Source organism: Chiloscyllium punctatum, chromosome 16 (assembly GCF_047496795.1).
Source record: "Chiloscyllium punctatum isolate Juve2018m chromosome 16, sChiPun1.3, whole genome shotgun sequence".
In the NCBI taxonomy this organism is placed as follows: domain Eukaryota; kingdom Metazoa; phylum Chordata; class Chondrichthyes; order Orectolobiformes; family Hemiscylliidae; genus Chiloscyllium; species Chiloscyllium punctatum.
Genome location: NC_092754.1, coordinates 40,462,479 through 40,484,239, shown reverse-complemented (window position 1 = coordinate 40,484,239; position 21,761 = coordinate 40,462,479). Strand labels below are relative to the sequence as shown.

The window sequence follows — 21,761 nt, the reverse complement described above, 5'->3', positions numbered from 1 at the left end:
AGGATTACAGGAGAACAGTGAAAAGTGTACAAAGTCATTGAATCATAGAATCACTACAGTGTGGAAGCAGGCCATTCAGCCCATCAAATCCACACAGCCGTCTCTGCAGAGCAACTCAACTAAACCCACTCCCACCTCATAACCTTATGTTTCCTATGGCCAATCCACCCAGCTTGCACATCCCTGGATACAATGGGCAATCCTCCTTAACCAGAGGCCATCCACCTAAATCGCCATTCACCAACGCCATCTTGGTTACAAAACAACTGCAGAAATCGAGAAACACAGCTGAAAAGAAAGGAAAATGTCTAGGTCATAAAGTCCCATCTCAATAAAGGCGTATGGAATGCTCAACCTCTGATGCAGGCTCCCAGGTTAAACAAAAGTCCATAGCATTGATTGAATGCAGAATTTTGCTGTACACTGTGGTTTTCTCCAGCACAGCGGGAGAGATGAGAATTGCTATCAATCAGTCCTGTGCTGAATGACCAGCGTCATATCCAAATACTGTCAAGGGTGTGTGCTTTCTGCTGACTATCGATTCCCCATTTTTAATCTAAGTCCATTTTTTGGGCACAGACTTGAATTAATTGTCTTGCAGTTTTGCTACGGTGTGATTTATTTTAATGTTTTCATGTTTACTAGGTGCCGTATTGATTTTTGTTGCTCACACCTCTGCAGATAATTTGATGCTTCGATTATTTTTGAAACAGTGGAGGACCATCTGACACAAATGTGCATTTCAATAAATCCGAGGGAGTATAACTGCAAAAATATGCTTATATGACACTTCTATTGTAATAAAACATCCTAAAACACATCAATGGAGTATGATTGGATAAAATTTCACACTGAGGCAGTAAAAAGACATTAGCCAGGTCATATTTCATAGAATCATACAATCCCTACAGCGTGGAAACAGGCCATTTGGCCCAACCAGTATACACTGATCCTCTGAAGAGTATCCCACCCAGACCCATTCCCCTATTCATAATACTCTATATTTCCCTGACTAATGCTTTGAGGATACACATCCCTGAAGTTACTGAAGTGAGTGTTAAAGGCAGATTGTTTGGCCTCTCTTTAGTACATATCATAAAATGCTCCTGTGTCTGGTTCTCAAACAACGACCTCTTTTGCATACTATCAAAGTTTTTAATTCCCAAGTTAGTGCCTACAGATACAGATATTTTCTAATCAGTCTGCTCCGAGATATTATTACTCACCTCAGGAGCAGGTTGGACTTGAGCCAGGTTCTCTGAGTTCAGAGGTAAGGACACTACCACCTTGCTACAAGAGCTCTATTGCATCACAATATACTCAAACAGCTACTCTAGACACCCTGAGATAACCTGAGTCAAAGAGTGTGGGCAGGTCAGGCAGCATCCGAGGAGCAGGAACCTGAAACGCCGATTCATCCTGCTCCTGGGGTGCTGCCTGATCTGCTGTGCTTTTCCAGCACCACACTCTTTGACTCGGGTTATCTCAGAGTGTCTACAGTGGTTGTTCAAGTATATTCAACCGTGATCTTTGACTCTGATCTTCAGCATCTGCAGGCCTCACTTTGTCCTATTTTTTCCACTCTGAGAGAACCGATTGAAATATACCACCCTGAGAGGAGCCATATAATGTCAGCAAGTCACCCTTTACTTACATGTGCAGAGTACATGGTCTCAAAGCCAGTCCCTAGACTGAGGAGACCTTTTGAATCCCCTGTATATATCCATCAGCCAGGGCTCCCTGATTGGCCCAAGTTAACAACCCCAGTCAAGGATCCTAATGTCAGTGAGGTGCACATGGCTCTGCTTCCAATCACGACACAACTGATCACAACCTAAAGTGTTGCAGTAATATTCCAGCTGGAAATCCCGGAGGCAGAGGCATACCCTGGAGTGTCAATGAGCTGAATACGGACTTGGAAGGCCCGTTTCACCAAGGGGGGGGGGCCATGGAAGTGCCTGTGTGCTCAATCTCAGTCAAAGGCACACAACCATTTAAAGACTGAATGGATGCAAAGATTTTGGGACATCATTGCCCAGCGACTGAATGGGACCCCACATCCCGTCACAGCTCAAGGGACAGAGTGTAGAAGGTTCGAGAAACAATGTGCCCTGAAAAGCAATAAAGCGTCCCTTAGCTATTGTTAAAGAAGTTGCTGTTCAGCAGTTCCAGCTTATCATTATGGCATCACGCAGGAGAGGGAAGGAAAGAGAGAAAGTAGATGCAGGAGCAGGTTATATGACCCATCGAACCTGCTGTGCCATTTAAGGTAATCATGGCTGATCATCCAACTCAGTCCCCTCAGTTCCTGTTTTCTATCTTCGATCCCTTTGGCACTAAGAACTGTATTGAACTCCTTCTTGAAAGCATTCAATGTTTCGGCCTGAACTGCTTTTCCGAGGCAGAGGATTCCACACTGTTTGGGTGAAGAAATTCTCCTCACTTCAGTCCTAAATGGCCTGTCCCCATGCCCTTAGACTGTGCCTCCTGGTTCTGGATTCCGCAGTCATTCGGAACATCATTCCTGAATATAATCTGTCTAATCCTGTCAGAATCCTACAGTTTCCGTGAGACCATCAACTCATTCTTCTAAACTCCAGTGAACATTGTCCGAACCCATTCGGTCTCTCTTCATAAATCAGTCCTGCCATCCCAGGAATCAGTCTGGTCCCTGCACAGTGAGAACATCCTTCCTCTGATAAGGAGACCAAAACTACAGACGCTATTCCAAGTGTGATTTCAGCAAGGCCTTCTACAATCTCAGCAAGAGATCCCTGCTGCTGGAACTCGAATCTTCACTTCAAGAAAGACTTGAGGAGCTTCCATTTGTCTGGTGCTGTTTGTATCTTCAGAACTTTGCAACCAATGGAGTACCTTTTTGAAAGTCTGATCACTATTGTAATGAAAGCAAACATAGAGGCCAGACGTCCAGCAAGATCCCCCAAAACCATAGCGTAATAATGGCCAGATCATCCGTTTTGGTGATGTTGGTTCAGGGATTAGCGGGGGGGTGTCGTCCAGGGACACTCTTTTTTAACGCTGCGGGCAGTTAAAGATGGACAATAAATGCTGAGTTTCTGTTCCTATGTGTTAAAGGAGTTGGCACTTTTGGCATTTGCAATAAACATCACACTCCACACCATTCACAAAGTAAAGAACTCAGTCAGGAAGTGAGTCATGGCTCACGGATGAGGAAAAGGCAGAGGAAATGGAGTAAACTAAAGGCCGAATTAGCAGGAATGGGTTGCAATTTGATTACCACTTTACTCCAAAAGACAAGAACTCACAGCCGGACTAGGCCTTCTGGCCTCTTTCAAAAAAACCTTGGTGGGACTTCATTCCATTTGCCTGAATCCCTTTAGTACCCAAAACTCTTTCAATCCTTCAAAAGACTCTCTGACTGAATACACACTGTGCTCTGCAATCAAGAATTTCAAAGGTTCAAAATTCCCTGAGGGAAGCAGTTGCTGGCATTGTGGTCAAGGCATTGGGCCTAGTAATTCTGAATGCGAGTCATGGGTTCAAATCAGATTAAGGCAGCTGGTGGTATTTAACTTCTGTTCATAAATCTGGAATTGAAATCCAGTGTCAGGTCTGGTGATTGTCTTCAGCAAAGAACATCAATCATTCCTTCCACAGTCCGACCACCTCAGGGTCAACAATAATGTGTTCAACTCTTCACCGCCCTCTGAAATGGCCCAATAAGAGCTCAAGGACAATGAGGTAAAAACAGCAAACTCTGGGCTTGCCAGCAATGCCCAAATCCCACAGGGAAAGAAAATTATAAAACACTCTCAGCACGTGGAAACATTTTGATCCGACTAGCCCACGGTGGCACTTCTGCTCCGATTTGAGCCTAATTTCTCTTCATCTCAGCCCTAAACACTAGCACCTTTAACCTGACACTCTGGCTCCCAGTACTAGAGCCTTCAGCTGAGTGGAAGCAGTCCCCACATTTATTCTGTTGAGCCCTCGAAGAGTTTCCACAGGATTGTCTTCCATTTTACCATCGGCAGAGAGTGTTGACCAAATCTGCTCACCATTCAGATCCCAACATTCCCGAGCAAAATTAAATCAGGACAAATCGGAATTAAATGGGAACAAAGTAAATCTTTGAGTGCTTCAGTGTGGTTCCCATTAATTACTGTGCAACAAAAGTTAACAAGTAGGGCAGCATGATGGCCCACTGATTAATACTGCTGCCTTACAGTGCCATGGACCTGGGGTCAATTCTACCTTCGGGTGACTGTCTGTGTGGATTCTCCCCGTGTCCACATGGGTTTCCTCCAGGTGCTCTGGTTTCCTCCTAAAGATGTACAGATTAGGTGGAGTGGTCATACTAAATTGTCCACTGTGTCCAGGGATATGCAGGCTAACTGGACTAGCCAGGGGAAATGCAGGGTTGCAGGGGAGGGGGTGGGTCTGGGTGGGATGTTCTTTGGTGGGTTAGTATGGGCCTGATGTAGTCGAGATTCTATGAAGTTAAATAAAAAAGGCAGAAATGTATAGTTGTGCATTGGAAACAAATTGCTCGAAGGAGCAACTTCAGCAGCCTGTGCTAAACATAGCTTCTCTTCCACTAGCGAAATGTGCGGAATTACAGTGTGCACTTGGTACAAGGGTTTTGTCCTGTTCACAGCAAAAATTAATCCCTGCTGTTATCGCCAGTCTTCCAAATAATTTCCTGCTTGTTTTTTCAGCGAGGACATTGAGAAATTTGCGTATATTCTTATCCTGACAGGCAGCACAGTCACCGTGAGAATTTCCATTACTTTTCTGCATCCAGGCGGAAGTGAATTTCCTGTTTTCCAGGAGGTGGGATTTTCTCCAAGATAGAGTCAAGATCATCATTGCACAGTAAATTCAAACTGGGATTTATTGACTGGCTTTGCAGTGTGGATGGGAATGTGAGCAACTATCAATTCGAGGGAGCGATTTGATGCGAAGCACCTGGTCAGAAATATTAAAACTGAAGAGATATTTGGGATTTCAATGCCAAATCACTGTCAGATGATCTCGTTGGCAAGAAAGCTTTTCAAATTAGACCCGTGGACCTACAATACAAAAAGCAAGTCAGTGTTCATGTCCAATTCCAACCTCACAATGTTCCTACATTATTCAACATTTAATTGAGTACTTTGAAAGTACTTTTCATTTTAATTCATTCTCTCAGAGGATGTGGACATTACTGGCAAGACTGGCCTTTGGTGCCAATCCCTAATTACCTTTGAACTGAGCCGTTTCAGAAGCCAGTTCTGAGTCAACAACAATGCTGTGAATCTGCATGCATGTATATAAGAATATAAAAATATACGAGGGTGAGCAGGCCATTCAACCCATCAGCCTACTCTGCTGTTCAATGAGATCATACTTGATCTACCTCCATATCATGTTCCCACTCTATCCTCAAATCCCTTCATGTTTTCTTAAATGTAGAAATCTAGTGATATCTGTCTTGAACATATTCAATAAATGAGATCCGACAGTTCTCTCAGACAGAATTCCAAAGTTTCACGACCTTCCAAGTGAAGAAATTCTTAAAATTCTCATATTCTGCATCTTCTTGTTCTACAACCAGGGGCTGGCCAGTGTGATTCCTCCATCTTACTTGTCAATTACTGGAAGAGCTGCAACTGCTTTGACTTCCGCTTCTTCTAATCTCCTGATAAAATATTCACAGGATGAGGTCATCACTGTCTAGGCCGGCATTTATTGCCCAGAGGGCAGTTAAGAGTCAACTACGTTGCTGTGGGCCTGGAGTCACAGGTAGGCCAGACCGGGTAGGGATCGCAGTTTCCTTTCCAAAAGGATATTAGTGAACCAGATGGGGTTTTTCTATCAATCCTCAATGGTCTTCATTAGACTCTTATTTCCACACTTCTTTTTCAATTGAATTCCAATTCCACGCACTGCTCTGGTGGGATAGAAATCTGGATGCCAGCACATTGCCAGGGTAAACAGTCTAGTGATAATAGCACTAGGCTATCACCTCCCCACAGTAGGATATACTGTATAGACCAGACCAGGCAGGAATGGCAGATCTCCTTCCCTGAAGGACCTGAGCAAAATAACTTGGATTTTGATAGTTATGCCGCCGGTATTCCTGAAACTCAACTTCCTCTGGCAGCACATTCCATACACGTGCCACCCTCTGTATGAAAAAGTTGCCCCTTAGGTCCCTATTAAATCTTTCCCCTCTCACCTTGAGTTGAATTTAAATTCCCATCATTATGCGATTTGACTGTATCTCCAGAACATTGTCCTGGATTACTAATCCTCTTCCTCCCAGTGTAGGAAACACAGCAGGGATTGGTGCGCAGCAAACTCCCACAAACAGCGCATGAGATGGTACCAGGTCAGCTGCTTAGTGAAGTTAATGGTGAGATGAATATTGGTAAGACACAAGAGGACCTCACTTCCTCTTCAAATGCTGTCCCGGCCTGTCATCACTGATCCAAAGGCAGCCCCTCTCGCCCACTGTCCATGGAAATATATGTCTTTTGAAGCTTTAAAGAGGCAAGGAGTCTCCCAAGTTTTCTCTACCTTGCTGAAGTGCCGCAATGTCAGTTGGCCTGGTTATCATGTCTGAACCAACTTGCAACACTGCATTCAAGTTCTTCAAGTTCTGGTGAAACCATCAATTGCCCATCTCAGCAAGGAGTATAGGCCTATACTGCAATTGGAACCCTTCAACATGGAGAGGTTGTTGGAGCTGCAGCTAACCACTCAGTCAGAAGACCTCCTGGAAATATACACACTCAACAACAGTCATTGAGTCATAGAGATGTACAGCATGGAAACAGACTCTTCAGTCTAACTTTCCCATGCCGACCAGTTATCCTAATTTAATCTAGTCCCATTTGCCAGCATTTGGCCCATATCCCTCTAAACCCTTCCTATTCACATACCCATCCAGATGCCTTTTAAATGTTGTAATTGTACCAGCCTCCGCCACTTCCTCTGGCAGCACATTCCATACACGTGCCACCCTCTGTATGAAAAAGTTGCCCCTTAGGTCCCTATTAAATCTTTCCCCTCTCACCTTAAACCTACACCCTCTAGCTTTGGACTCCTCTAACTTGGAGAAAAGACCTTGACTATTCACCCTTTAGAGGGATATGGCCCAAATGTTGGCAAATGGGATATCTGGTTGGCATGGATAAGTTGGACCGAAAGGTCTGGTTCTGTGCTGTACATCTCTATGACACTATGTGAAATAGGAAGGGGCTCAGGATAGATCCTTGAGGGATACCAGAGATAACATTCCAGACAGTTAAAGGAATCTACTGATGACAATCCTCTGGCTGTACATTTATTTCTTTTTTTGCTTTATATCCAGAGGTGCATTTTCACTCAACCAAATGCCTCTATTCTTTATCACCAAATCACCCAGGGCATTTTTTTCACCTATTAATCAGCACCAGTAAATCACCCACGTGTATCAATTGACGTGAATTTCGTGCAAAGTCCTCTGAGCGCAAGAGGCGTAAAGGGAAGGCAGATGAACTCAGGGCATGGTTAGGAACATAGGACTGGATATCATAGCAATTACAGAAACATGGCTCAGGGATGGACACTTGCAGCTTAATGTTCCAGGATATAAATGCTATAGGAAGGGCAGAAAGGGAGACAAGAGAGGAGGGGGAGTCGCATTTTTAATAAGGGATAGCATTTGAGCTGTACTGAGGGAGGATATTCCTGGAAATACATCCAGAGAAGTTATTTGGGTAGAATGGAGAAATAAGAAAGGGATGATCACTTTATTGGGATTGTATTATAGACCCCCAATAGTCAGTGGGAAATTGAGAAACGAGTGTGTAAGGAGATTTCAGTTATCTGTAAGATTAATAGGGTGGCTATTGTAGGGAATTTTAACTTTCCAAACTGGATCGACAGGAATTTGTTAAGTGTGTTCAAGACAATTTTCTGATTCACTATGTGGATGTACCTACTAGATAAAAGTGCAAACCTGACCTAATCTTGGGAAATAAGGCAGAGCAGGTGAATGAGGTGTCCGTGGGGGAGCACTTTGGGACCAGTGATCATAATTCTATCAGTTTTAAAATAGAGATGGAAAAGGATAGACCAGATGTAACAGTTGACGTTCTAAACTGAAGGAAGGCTAATTTTGACAGGATTAGGAAAGAACTTTCAAAAGCTGATTGGGGGCAGACGTTCGCAGGTAAAGGGACGGCTGGAAAATGGAAAGCCTTCAGGTATGAGATAACGAGAATCCAGAGAAAGTATATTCCTGTCAGGATGAAAGGAAAGGCTGGTAGGTATAGGGAATACTGGATGACTACAGAAATTGAGGGTTTGGTTAAGAAAAAGAAAGAAACATATGTCAGGTATAGACAGGATAGATCAAGTGAATCCTTAGAAGAGTATAAAGGCAGTAGGAGTATACTTAAGAGGGAAATCAGGAGGGCAAAAAGGGGACATGATGTAGCTTTGGCAAATAGAGTTAAGAAGAATCCAAAGGGTTTTTACAAATACATTAAGGACAAAAGGGTAACTAGAGAGGGAATAGGGCCCCTCAAAGATTAGCAAGGTGGCCTTTGTGCAGAGCCACAGGAGATGGGGGAGATACTAAACAAGTATTTGCATCAGTGTTTACTGTGGAGAAGGATATGAAAGATATAGGATGTAGGGAAATAGATGGTGACATCTTGCAAAATGTCCACATTACAGAAGAGGAAGTGCTGGATAAATCCCCAGGACCTGATCAGGTGTACCCGAGAACTCTGTGGGAAACTAGGGAAGTGATTGCTGGGCCTCTTACTGAGATATTTGTATCATTGATAGTCACAGGTGAGGTGCCGGAAGCCTGGAGGTTGGCAAACGTGGTACCACTGTTTAAGAAGGGTGGTAAAGACAAGCCAGGGAACTATAGACCAGTGAGCCTGACATCGGTGGTGGGCAAGTTGTTAAAGGGAATCCTGAGGGAGAGGATTTACATGTGTTTGGAAAGGCAAGGACTGGTTAGGGATAGTCAACATGGCTTTGCGTGTGGGAAATCATGTCTCACAAACTTGATTGAGTTTTTTGAAAAAGTAAAAAGGAGATTGATGAGGACAGAGCAGTCAATGTGATCTATATGGACTTCAGTAAGGTGTTCGACAAGGTTCCCCATGAGAGACTGGTTAGCAAGGTTAGATCTCATGGAATACAGGGAGAGCTAGTCATTCAGGTACAGAACTGGCTCGAAGGTAGAAGACAGAGGGTGGTGGTGGAGGGTTGTTTTTCAGACTGGAGGCCTGTGACCAGTGGAGTACCACAAGGATTAGTGCTGGGTCCACTGCTTTTTGTCACTTATATAAATGATTTGGATGTGAGCCTAAGAGGTATAGTTAGTAAGTTTGCAGATGACACTAAAATTGGAGGTGTAGTGGACAGCAAAGAAGGTTATCTCAGATTACAACGGGATCTTGATCAGATGGGCCAATGGGCTGAGAAATGGCAGATGGAGTTTAATTCAGATACGTGTGAGGTAAAAGCAAAACTTAGATAAAATGAGAGGCATAGATAGAGTTGATAGCCAGAGATTATTTCCCAGGGCAGAAATGGCTAACACGAGGGGTCATAGTTTTAAGCTGGTTGGAGGAAAGTACAGAGGGGATGTCAGAGGCGGGTTCTTTACGCAGAGAGTTGTGAGAGCATGGAATGCATTGCCAGCAGCAGTTGTGGAAGCAAGGTCATTGGGGACATTTAAGAGACTACTGGACATGCATATGGTCACAGAAATTTGAGGGTGCATACATGAGGATCAGTGGTCGGCACAACATCGTGGGCTGAAGGACCTGTTCTGTGCTGTACTGTTCTATGTTCTATGTAAAAACAAATCTTAGCAGGGCTTATACACTTAATGGCAAGGTCCTAGGGAGTATTATTGAACAAAGAGACCTTGGAGTGCAGGTTCATAGCTCCTTGAAAGTAGAGTTTTAGGTAGATAGGATCGTGAAGAAGGCATTTAGTATGCTTTCCTTTATTGGTCAGAGTACTGAGTATAGGAGTTGAGAGGTCATGTTGCAGCTGTACAGGATGTTGGATAGGCCACTGTTGGAATATTGTGTGCAATTCTGGTCTCCTTCCTATCGGAACAATATTGTGAAACTTGAAAGGGTTCAGAAAAGATTTACAAGGATGTTGCCAGGGTTGGAGGATTTGAGCTCTAGGGAGAGGCTGGTCAGGCTGGGGCTGTTTTCCCTGGAGCATCGGAGGCTGAGGGGTGACCTTATAGAAGTTTACAAAATTATGAGGGGCCTGGATAGGGTAAATAGACATGGTCTTTTCCCTTGGGTGGGGGACTCCAGAACTAGCGGGCATAGGTTTAGGGTGAGAGGGGAAAGATATAAAAGAGACCTAAGGGGCAACCTTTTCATGCAGAGGGTGGTACGTGTATGGAATGAGCTGCCAGTGGAAGTGGTGAAGACTAGTACTATTGCAACATTTAAAAGGCATCTGGATGGATATATGAATAGGAAGGATTTGGAGGGATATGGTCCGGATGCTGACAGGTGGGATTAGATTGGGTTGGGATATCTGGTCGGTATGGATAAGTTGGACTGAAAACTCTGTTTATGTGCTGTGCATCTGTATGACTCTATTGCAACACAGATCATCAAAGGTGAGGGAGAGGTAAGGATAGAAGGAGGGCGAGATGTTGGAGGTATGGTCAGGTAAACCAAAGGCTGCAGTCTAGAGGAGGAGGATAAAGAATGATATGTTAACCATTGAAATGTGTGATGAGATGTGTTTTTAAGAGCGATTTGTCCTGTTCCTCTTAAAGAAGCTGTGTTGTAAGCCTGGTACTGAGGTGGAAAGCAGATTAAATAGCTTTCGTTTTTTTTTAAATTAGGCAAAAGAAGCATTAATGGGCAAAGTCGGGCTCACACAGACCCATGGTTTTAATTTTGCTTTCAGTTGCTGAATTTGGGGTTTTGGGAATTGAAAGTGTTAGATGCAGCTCTCTCTTCTGATGCAGAATCTCTCCCTCTCTCCCTCTCTCCCTCTCTCCCTCTCTCCCTCTCTCCCTCTCTCCCTCTCTCCCTCTCTCTATGCTACCAGCCTGTTTCCTTCAGTATTTTGTTCTGCTGGATTAGAGTGAGAAGACCACATCTGAGAAGAACACTGTTTTGCTGAACTTACCTTTGCTAAGGGTGTGTTCATGAGTTGCTACATTGGAACAGTTGATGAGTTGTAGTTAACTTATATGTTATTTCATTAAGAATTTCGATCGAGTTGAAGTTATGCCAATTCTTTTCTTTGTATCTAACGGTGGTGTAAGAATAAAGTGTGTTTTGCTTAAAGCCTCCTAGTTTGACCAATTGAGTCACATCTAGAAGGCAGTGCCTTGTTTTTGCCTTAAGGGTGTATGCTATTTCCTTGATATATTTTGAGGGGGTATAGCCTGGCCTATAACATCTGTGACATTCTGTGCATACAGTCATACAACACGGAAACAGACCCTTCGGTCCAACCAGTCCATACTGACCATGTTCCCAAACTAAACCAGGCCCACCTGCCTGCACTTGGCCCATTTCCCTCCAAACATTTTCTATTCATGAACTTATCCAAAAATCTATTAAATGTTATAACTGTACCCGCATCTGCTACTTCTCCAGGAAGTTCACTCCACACACGAACCACCCTCTGTAGAAAAACATTGCCACTCATGGCTTTTTAAAATCTTTCTCCTGCCACAGCAGATGGTGGAATTTGAATTCAATGAATGTCTGGAATTAAGAGTTTACATTCAACCCTCTGGGCAGTTAGGGATGGGCAATAAATAAGGTAGTCAGTGATTACCTGGTCAGGCCCACACCTCCCCAACAACCCACCCTCCCTTCCTGGCACTCTCCCCTGCCACCGCAGGAATTGCAAAACCTGTGTCCATACCTCCTCCCTCACCTCCATCCAAGGCCCTAAAGGAGCCTTCCACATCCATCAAAGTTTCACCTGCACATCCACCAATATCATTTATTGTATCTGTTGCTCCTGATGTGGACTCAACTGTTGCTCAACTGGACGTCTCCTAGCACAGCGCTTTAGGGAACATCTCCGGGACATCCACACCAATCAACCCCACCGCCCCGTGGCCCAACATTTCAACTCCCCCTCCCACTCTGCCAAGGACATGCAGGTCCTGGGCCTCCTTCACCGCCGTTCCCTCACCACCTGATGCCTGGAGGAAGAACCCTTCACCTTCCGCCTCGGAACACTTCAACCTCAGGGCATCAATGTGGATTTCACTCATTTCCTCATTTCCCCTCCCCCCACCTTACCTCAGTTCCAACCTTCCAGCTCAGCACTGTCCTCATGACCTGTGCTACCTGCATATCTTCTTTTCCACCTATACATTCCACCATCCTCTCTGCCTATCACCTTCATCCCCACCCGTATTCACCCATTGTACTCTTTGCTACCTTCCTCTAACTTCCTCTCTGACCTATCACCTCCATCCCCACCCGTATTCACCCATTGTACTCTTTGCTACCTTCCTCTAACTTCCTCTCTGACCTATCACCTCCATCCCCACCCTCATTCACCTATTGTACTCTTTGCTACCTTCCCCTAACTTCCTCTCTGACCTATCACCTCCATCCCCACCCCCATTCACCTATTGTACTCTTTGCTGCCTTCTCCCCATTTATCTCTCCACCTGGCAGGCTTCCTGATGAAGGGCTTTTGTCCGAAACATCGATTTTCCTGCTGCTCGGATGCTGCCTGACCTGCTGTGCTTTTCCAGCACCACTCTAATCTAAACGATGGGCAATAAATGCTGACCTAACCAGCAACACCCTCATCTCGTGAATGAGTAAAGAAAATACAAATGCCCCTTTGTCTTGAAATCCCCAAGGGAAAACACTTCTGTCATTCGCCTTATCTTTACCGCGCTTCCCCCGCCACCCCCGACCTCATGATTTTATGAACTGCATAAGGTCACCCTTCAATCTCCTGTGCTCCAGTGAATAAGGCCTCAGCTTATCCTTCGAATTCAAGCCCTCCATACCCGGTAACATCCTGGTAAATCTCTTCTGAGCCCTCTCCTGCTTAATAACATCCTTTGTATAATAGTACTCCAGAAGAGGCCTTAACAATGACCTGTGCAATCTCAGCATAACGTCCCAACTCCTCTACTCATGCACACTCTGGAGAAATGCCTCATTCTAAGAGGGACAGCCTCTCCATAGAATCCCTACAGTATGGGAACAGGCCATTTGGCCCAACAAGTCGATACCGACCCTTCAAAGAGTATCCCACCCAGGCCCACTCCCCTACCCTATTGCTCTACATTTACTCCTGACTAATGCACCTAACTTATACATTCCTGAACACTACAGGCAACTTAGTATGTTGCCAATTCGCCTGACCCACATATCTTTGGATTGTGGAAACCAGAGCACCCGGAGCAAACCCACGCAGACACAGGGAGAACGTGCAAACTCCACGCAGACAGTTGCCCGAGGTTGGAATCGTACCCAGGTCCCTGGTGCTGTGAGGTAGCAGTGCTAACCACTGAACCACCGTACCACACTTTCCAACTGAATTTTGGAATCATCCTGTTTACCAGTTACACTTGATCACTCTGCAGTCACGGACTGGGTCGACGGGGAGGACTGGGGAGTTTAGCCAACAACAACATTCCACCTCCAGCAAGAGGGTCACTTCACTCTTCCACTCGCACACCCTCAGGCAGAGGGTTCTGACAAGAGTGTGATGCTGAGGTCGTGGGCTGATGAATTAATCTGACAGAAATGGCTCCTGCTGTTTATTTTCTTTGTCATTTTGTCTTTAAGTTTCTTCACTTTTAATCTTCTTGCGCCCACTGCCCAAATCCTCTCACTGTAACAGCCCCACAGGCTGTCAGTGCCTGATGCATTCTGCCAGCCTGTGCTCAGATGGTGAGGTTTGGTGCTCACTGGGGTCACCTTGCTGTTCCTGTTTCTCACATTGCAACATTGACTATGTTCTAAGTGTATTTCGATGGCTGGGAAGAGACCTGAAAAGGTGCTATATAAACAGAAGTCTTCCTTTCATTCAATTCCATTTGTCCTGGACTGTCAGTTAGGTACTGCCAGGAATAATAAGACGGAAAAGTTTCACAACATCCCATCTGTGATCTGAAAGGAGTCAAAGTACAGTCGCTGTCTGAGAATGGAAGCTGATCAATCAGAGAAGGGGCATGCAGAGGGAAATCTATTGCTCTCTGTCAGAGGCGAGTTGAGGTTATGGGAAGTAATTAATTGGGCAGGAGGCTGCAGGGTGCCCTCTGTGCCCTTCTGCCAATTGATGGCGTCATATGGGAAATTAATGGAAGTTTAAGAGCCTTGGCCCATTGCTACTCATAGACACAGTGTGCCTGATCGAAGGGTTTGCCCTTAGAAACAGGAGCTTCTTGAGAGCCCAACATTAGCCCCCCCCCCACCAGCCCTTGTGAGCTACCTTCTTCCTCCTGCGACTCTACCCCTCCTACATTCAGCTGGACCTCTCACCACCCTAGTCCTCTCCCGAAGGGCATTGCCAACACTTGATACCGACACTGCCTGGGCAGCTGGCAGCTTCTGACTGGCTGGCATCTGGCAGGGGAGGGTTGGGATTTCTGCCCCTTCCTGATGACTCCAGGTCCCTTAATCCTTGGAGAGGTTTGTTGTACAGGGGTCTGGTCCTGAAACAGTTAATACTGAAGCTGCCCGTTCTGTGATCTCCCACAATGTGAGTAAAGACTGTGCCATTTACACCAGTCCACATTGGGAGCAGCTATATTCTACACAGCTCCGAAGATCTGACAGACACTGAGGGGGATGTGATGGCCCAGTGGTATGATCACCAGGTTACTAGTCCCCAGAGACCCTGATAATGTTCAGAGATTCATGTTCAAGTCCCATCATGGTGGAGTTTGAATTCTGTACAAATCTCTTAGAAATTCTGAAGGGTCTTAAGGCACAGTTGTGGTAGACCCAGGTTCAAATCCTACCTGCTCCAGAAGTATGTGATAGTGTCGCTGACAAATAACATGGCTGTCCTTACTGCTATCATTCAATAAGACCTGAATTTTAACCAAGACAGATCCCTTGTCTGTATAAACTCACCAGAAGTCTGTCCTTGATTGCAGCTAATTAGACAGATCCTAGATGTTTTACAGGTAAAGGAGTATTGGTGGCAACATACTACCTCAAACAACATTTACTCTGTGCAGTGGTGGCAGATACTATCAGGGGCCAGTCATGGCATCAGGACAAATACCCAAAAGCCCACTACTAGCCCCATAGTGGTTGGTTTGACAACTAATTCCAATGGGCTTTGCCCAGAAGAAAGCAACAGGGGCTCTCACCAGTGGAAGAGTTGGTGACTGAGAGCACCAACATTGGGATGAAACCCCTAGCCACAGGTTATCGTGTTCTGGACTGTCATACAGCCGCACTTAGCACAGTGTTAACACTGAATATCTCAGAATCATACAGACCCTTCAGTCCAACTCATCCATGCTAACCAGATCTCCTAAATTAATCTAGCCCCATTGGCCAGCATTTGGCCAATATCCCTCTAAACACTTCCTATTCATGTACCCATCCAAATGTGTTTTAAATATTATGATTGTATCAGCCTCCACCACTTCCCCCAGCAGCTCATTCCATACACACACCACTCTCTGTGTGAAAATGTTGCCCCTTAGGTCCTCCTGTGCCCTCTAGTTTTGGACTGTCCCACCATGAGAAAAAATCTTCATCTATTCACCCTATCCATACCCCTCATGACTTTATAAAACTTGATAATGTCACCCCTCAGCCTCTAACACTCCAGGGAAAATAACCCCTATACATTCATTTGGTGGGCGGCACGATGGCACAGTGGTTAGCACTGAGACCCAGGTTCAATTCCCACCTCAGGCAACTGTCTGTGTGGAGTTTGCACATTCTCCCCGTGTCTGCGTGGGTTTCCTCCGGGTGCTCTGGTTTCCACCCACAATCCAAAAGTGTGCAGGTTAGGTGAATTGGCCATGCCAAATTGCCCGTAGCGTTAGTTGGTAAATGTAGGGGAATGGGTCTGGGTGGGTTGCTCTTCGGAGGGTGGGTGTGGACTTGTTGGGCCGAAGCGCCTGTTTCCACACTAAAAAAAATTCGGCCTCTCCATATAGCTCAAACCCTCCAAACCAGGAAACATCCAATAAAGATGGTTAAATGATGACTATACAATGACTTTTCCTGAAGAAGGGCTTATGCCCGAAACGTCGATTCTCCTGCTCCTTGGATGCTGCCTGACCTGCTGCGCTTTTCCAGCAACACATTTTTCAGCTCTGATCTCCAGCATCTGCAGTCCTCACTTTCTCCACCATACAATGACTGTCAATTATTGTTAACAATCCATCTGGTTCACTATGTCTTTCATGGTAGAAAATCTACCATCCTTACCAAGTCTGGTCTACATGTGCCTCCAGACCCACAGTGATGTAGTTGACTCTTAATAGTCAATGGGCACTAAAGCAATACCCATAAACCATGAATAGACATTTTAAAAATGAAAAACTGACAATATCCTGCCCCTGAAAATATTACTGTAACACTCTTCCTCTCTAAACCCCATTCTGCACTCCATGCAATCACTTAACACTCTGAGGAGAAGGTCAGAGAGTAACTGACCAATTGGATTGGTCTTAACAGCACCCCCGGGACCAGTGGTTACCACTGGAACTTCATCTCATTCCTGAAGAGGGGGAGCCATGAGGCAGATGGCAGGTTTGTTAAATGGAGGATGGGAGCTTCTCACTGGCACCACGACAGGATGCCTCAGGGATGAGGGGGCACTGAAATGTATAGTCCAGGCAGGAGGGAGGGGTGGGGAGGGGCAGACGTTTGGGGTGGGGGGAGGTGGGGGGGCATCACTTATCGAAAATGGGACTCATGATGAAGGGTCATCCCTTTCTCCCGGGCAGCATCTTGCATATTGCTGACCTCCTGCTGGCTGACAAAGTACAGCCAGTCACGAAGAGGCAGTTAAGTGGCCATACGCTGGTCAATGTTAGGGCCTCGACTGATGCCAGAATAGGAAAGCCAACTGAGTCTCACCTACTGCTTATTCAATCCCGGTCAGGTCAAGCTAGAGAAGTAAGTGGTTAAAAAGGCAGTCGGAGAACTTTACTTGCAGGGGACAGTTCAAATTTAGCTGATTGTACCAGTGTGGGATTGGCCATTACTTCAATCGATCGAGCTCGAATTTGATTTATTATTGTCGCATGTGCCTAAGTACAGTGAAAAGTTTTGTTTTGTGTGTAGTACAGACAGATCATACCATACAAAGTGCATTAAGGAGATAGAACAGAGCGAGGAACATAGCGTTGTGGCTGCAGAGAAGTTGCACAGACAGTGAGATCGACATTAAATTTAATATTTGAGAGTCTATTAACCAGCAGGGAGAGAAGATATTCTTAACTCTATTGGTACATGTTTCTGGGATTATTTCCAGGATATTTAAACAAGGCTGAATTGTTCAATACTTTGATTTAACTAGGAGTCTTCAGAGAGCAGCAGTTGGAAAATGTAAATGACTGGATGTGAAGGTTCATGACACAAACAGAGTTTAACATCGAGTTTGCATCCATTTAATTTTCGAGCAATGAGTTCTTGTCCCTGTGGCTTTTCCTTATGGCTTTGGCCAATCATAAGGGTTTTTTTCTGTTTTCATTCGCAAAATGAAAGTGTCACTGGCCAAGTTAGCATTTTTTGCCCATCCCTAATGTCCCAGAGTCAACCACATTGCTGTGGCTCTGGAGTCATGTGTAGGCCAGACCAGATAGAGACAGCAGTTTCCTTCCCTAAAGGACTACCATTAATTGGTTGAAAAACAATTGGCGATGGATTCACGGCCATCCCGGGATTCTTAATTTCAGATTTTTATTGAATTCAAATTCCACCATCTACCATGGCACATTTCAGCGCCCAGAACAATTCCTGCATTTCCAGGTGAATAGTCTGGGAATGATACCAACAGGCCATCACCTCCTCTTTCGTTCTCCAGTTGGGGAACCTTGCAGAAATTCACCCCCAAACTAGCTGCTTCTTCTTCAAACCAGGAAAGATGGTCCCGAGTCTAGAAGATGACACTATGTTTTTGGATTTTAAAGGGAAGAGGGCTGTTGATAATGGGGCAATATTTTGTGAGGATTTCTTTATCATGAAGATTAACACCATTTGAATCAGCAATAATTCTCCCATTTCAGGTGCTTTCCCTCTCAACCCTTTTTAAGTGTTTCATGGCCCTTTCTCCTTTACAAAGCCAAACTTTCACCCAATGGTATTTTCAAAGTGTCGTCTCATCTCCAGCCTCACTTCCTGGTGCCAAATCCTCCTGCCGATTCCGTATGTGTCTCTCTCTCCACTCCTGCGGCAAGACTGAATCAGCACTTATTAATCTCGCAGATGATGTGCTACGTGGCTATGATGAAGGTACATTTTCCTCCCTGTCCTTCTCACCCTGTCTGCAGCCTTTGACTGGGTTAACCACATCCTCTGTTAGCTAGCACAGTGCAACTGTGCAGGCCTGGTGCTGTTTATGGAGTCATACGGCACAGAAACAGACCCTTCAGTCTAACCGGTCCGTGTTGACCATAATCCCAAACTAAACTAGTGCCCACCTGCCTGCACTTGGTCATATCCGTCCAAACCTTTCCTATTCATGTACTTATGCAAATGTCTTTTAAACATTGTAACTGTCCTTGGCCCCACCATTTTCTCTGGCAGTTCATTCCACACACGAATGTGTAAAAAAAGTTGTTCCTCATGTCTTTTTTCAATTTTTCTCCTCTCACCTTAAAAATATGTCCCTTGGTCTTGAAATCCTCTACCCTAGGGAAAAGGCACCTTATCCATACCCCTCATGGTTTTAAAAACCTCTATAAGGTCACCCCTTAACCTCCAGTGAAAAAAATGCCAGCCTTTCCTTATAATTCAAATCCTCCATTTTTGGCAACATCCTAATAAATCTTTTCTGAACCTTTTCTTATCAACCTGTTCAGGGGATATTATTACACACCTCCAGGGCGGGTGGGACTTGAACCTGGCTCAGAGGTAGGGATGCTATCATCGCACCACAAGACTGCTTCAGGTTCCATTCCAATTCCACTTTAGTGTCTCTCAGATGTTGTAGATTGTCCTTGTATCAAGAAACTCATGAGGCATTGGTCTTTGAGGTTGAAGGTGAGAGATGAATGTGCTTACAGGCAAAGCAGATGATTGCAAAAACAGGAATCTAGGGCAGTGCCATGACTGGGGGGTCAAGCTGATCCCTAGATGTAGACTCAATTGGCTAAAGGACCACTTCTGAGCTGCATGACTCCATGATACAGGCATGAAAGCTGTGAATGATCCCCAACCTGCACTCACTCATAACTGGAGAACTGAACTGAGCTGAGCCCTGCTTTGATGGGGAAGGGTACACACACACACACACACACACACACACACACACACACAGACACACACAGACACACCGGGCACAAGTACCCTTCATGGGCATCAACCCAGTACTTAGACCCTGCACTGTGGTTTATCAGGGAATTCTGACCCTGACTCTGACCATAGCCATTATCCAACAAGTCAGGGAGTTGCTGATACACCCTGTCTCCTGGAAGCTATCAAGCATGTTCATTCCAGCACTGGGGATGCTGCACAGTGAACCCAGTGATTTGCAAAGCTAGAGACAACACAGCACTCCCACACTGTAAACAGGAAAAGTCCTTTCCTATTATTTACATCAAGAAGTGTTACCTCATCTTGTTTTTACTCTCTCTCTTTATCTCTTTACTTGCATTTTCTCTCTTTGTCTTTCTTTTTTTCCTTTTTTCCCTCTTTCAGCCTCTTTGTTTTTTCTCTCTCTTCCTTTTCTTTCTCACTTGCTTTCTCTTTTTCTCTCTCTGTCCTCTCTTTCTTGCTTTCTCTTCCTTTCTTTCATTGTCTCTCTTTTCTTTCCTTCTCTCTCTCTCTTCATTTCACTTTATTTGTCCCTCTCTCTTTCTCCCTTTACCTCTATCCCTCTATCTTTCTCCCTCACTCTTTCGCACTCTCTCTTTCTCACTTGTGCTTTCTCACTCTATCAGCATCATCGTTCTCGCTGGCTCTCCTTCAGTTCAATTCGGACGGAGTGTGTCAGTGGTGCAACCCTTTGGCTGAGGCTTTCAACCATGATCCCACTAACTGTGGTGCAATTTTGTGTGGCTATCACAGATGCCCATAGCCTTAGCTTAAGAAACAAGAGAAGAACAAACTGTTTTCCTGGGGACAGAGTCAAAATTTCTAACTCAACCAACTGTTTATGCCCCTCAGTGCAGTATATTGGAACTTGACGTGTACTAACATTTACTGGGCTTTCTGACTAGATGCTGAACTTTTACAAAATGGATATGTTAGCGAGTTTTGAGAAGACTTGTAGCTCAGGTTGAGGTTCTGGATGTAGGTTTGCTCGCTGAGCTAGAAGGCTTGTTTCCAAACATTTCATCACCATACTAGGTGACATCATCAGTGAGCCTCTCATGAAGCACTGGTAGTATGGCCTGCTTTTTATTTATGTGTTTAGGTCTCCTTGGGTTGGTGACGTCATTTTCTGTGGTGATGTCATTTCCTGTTCCTTTTCTCACGGGGCGGTAAATGGGATCCAACTCAATGCATTTGTTGATAGAGTTCTGGTTGGAATGCCGTGCTTCTAGGAATTCTCATGCGTGTCTCTGTTTGGCTTGTCCTAGGATGGATGTGTTGTCCCAGTCAAAGTGGTTTCCTTCCTCATCCGTATGTAAAGATACTAGTGAGTGTGGGTCGTGTCGTTTTGTGGGCAGTTGATGTTCGTGTATCCTGGTAGCTAGTCTTCTGCCTGTTTGTCCAATATAGTGTTTGTTACAGTTCTTGCAAGGTATTTTGTAAATGACAGTTTTGCTTGTTGTCTGTATATGGTCTTTCAAGTTCATCAGCTGCTGTTTTAGTGTGTTGGTGGGTTTGTGGGCTACCATGATGCCAAGGGGTCTGAGTAGTCTGGCAGTCATTTCTGAGATGTCTTTAATGTAGGGGAGACTGGCTAGGGTTTCTGGACATGTTTTGTCTGCTTATTTGGGTTTGTTATTGAGAAATTGGCGGACTGTGTTCATTGGGTTCTTTTGGAATACACTGTATAGATGATTTTCCTCTGCTCTGCATAGTTCCTCTGTGCTGTAGTGTGTGGTGGTGCATTGAAATAATGTTCTAATGCAGCTTCGTTTGTGGGTGTTGGGATGATTGCTTCTGAAGTTCAGCATTTGGCCTGTATGTGTTGTTTTCCTGTGGACGCTGGTTTGAAGTTTCCCCATTGGCTTTTAGGTAAAAACAAGGACTGCAGATGCTGGAAACCAGATTCTAGGTTAGAGTGGTGCTGGAAAAGCACAGCAGTTCAGGCAGCATCCGAGGAACAGGAAGATCGATGTTTTGGGCAAAAGCCTATTCCTGATGAAGGGCTTTTGCCCAAAACGTCGATTTTCCTGCTCCTCAGATGCTGCCTGAACTGCTGTGCTTTTCCAGCACCACTCTAACTCATTGGCTTTTAGCTCTACTACGACATCTAGGAATGTCAGCTTGTTGTTGTTTTCCTCCTCTTTAATCAATTTTATGCCAGTAAGGGTATTATTGATGGTCTTGAAGGTTTCCTCTAACATGTTTTGTTTAGTGATAACAAAGGCGTTATCCAAGTAGTGGACCCAAATTTTGGGTTGGATGCTTGGCAGAGCTGTTTGAGTCTCTGCATTA

The 21,761-nt window shown here is 44.9% G+C and overlaps 1 protein-coding gene across 2 annotated transcripts in view; it reads left to right on the top strand.

Annotated features, from left to right (window-relative positions):
- LOC140487167 (endothelin-converting enzyme 1-like) overlaps window positions 1–21,761 on the top strand; it is a 329,267-nt gene that overhangs the window by 74,414 nt on the left and 233,092 nt on the right. The gene's annotated exons all lie outside the window — the stretch shown is intronic.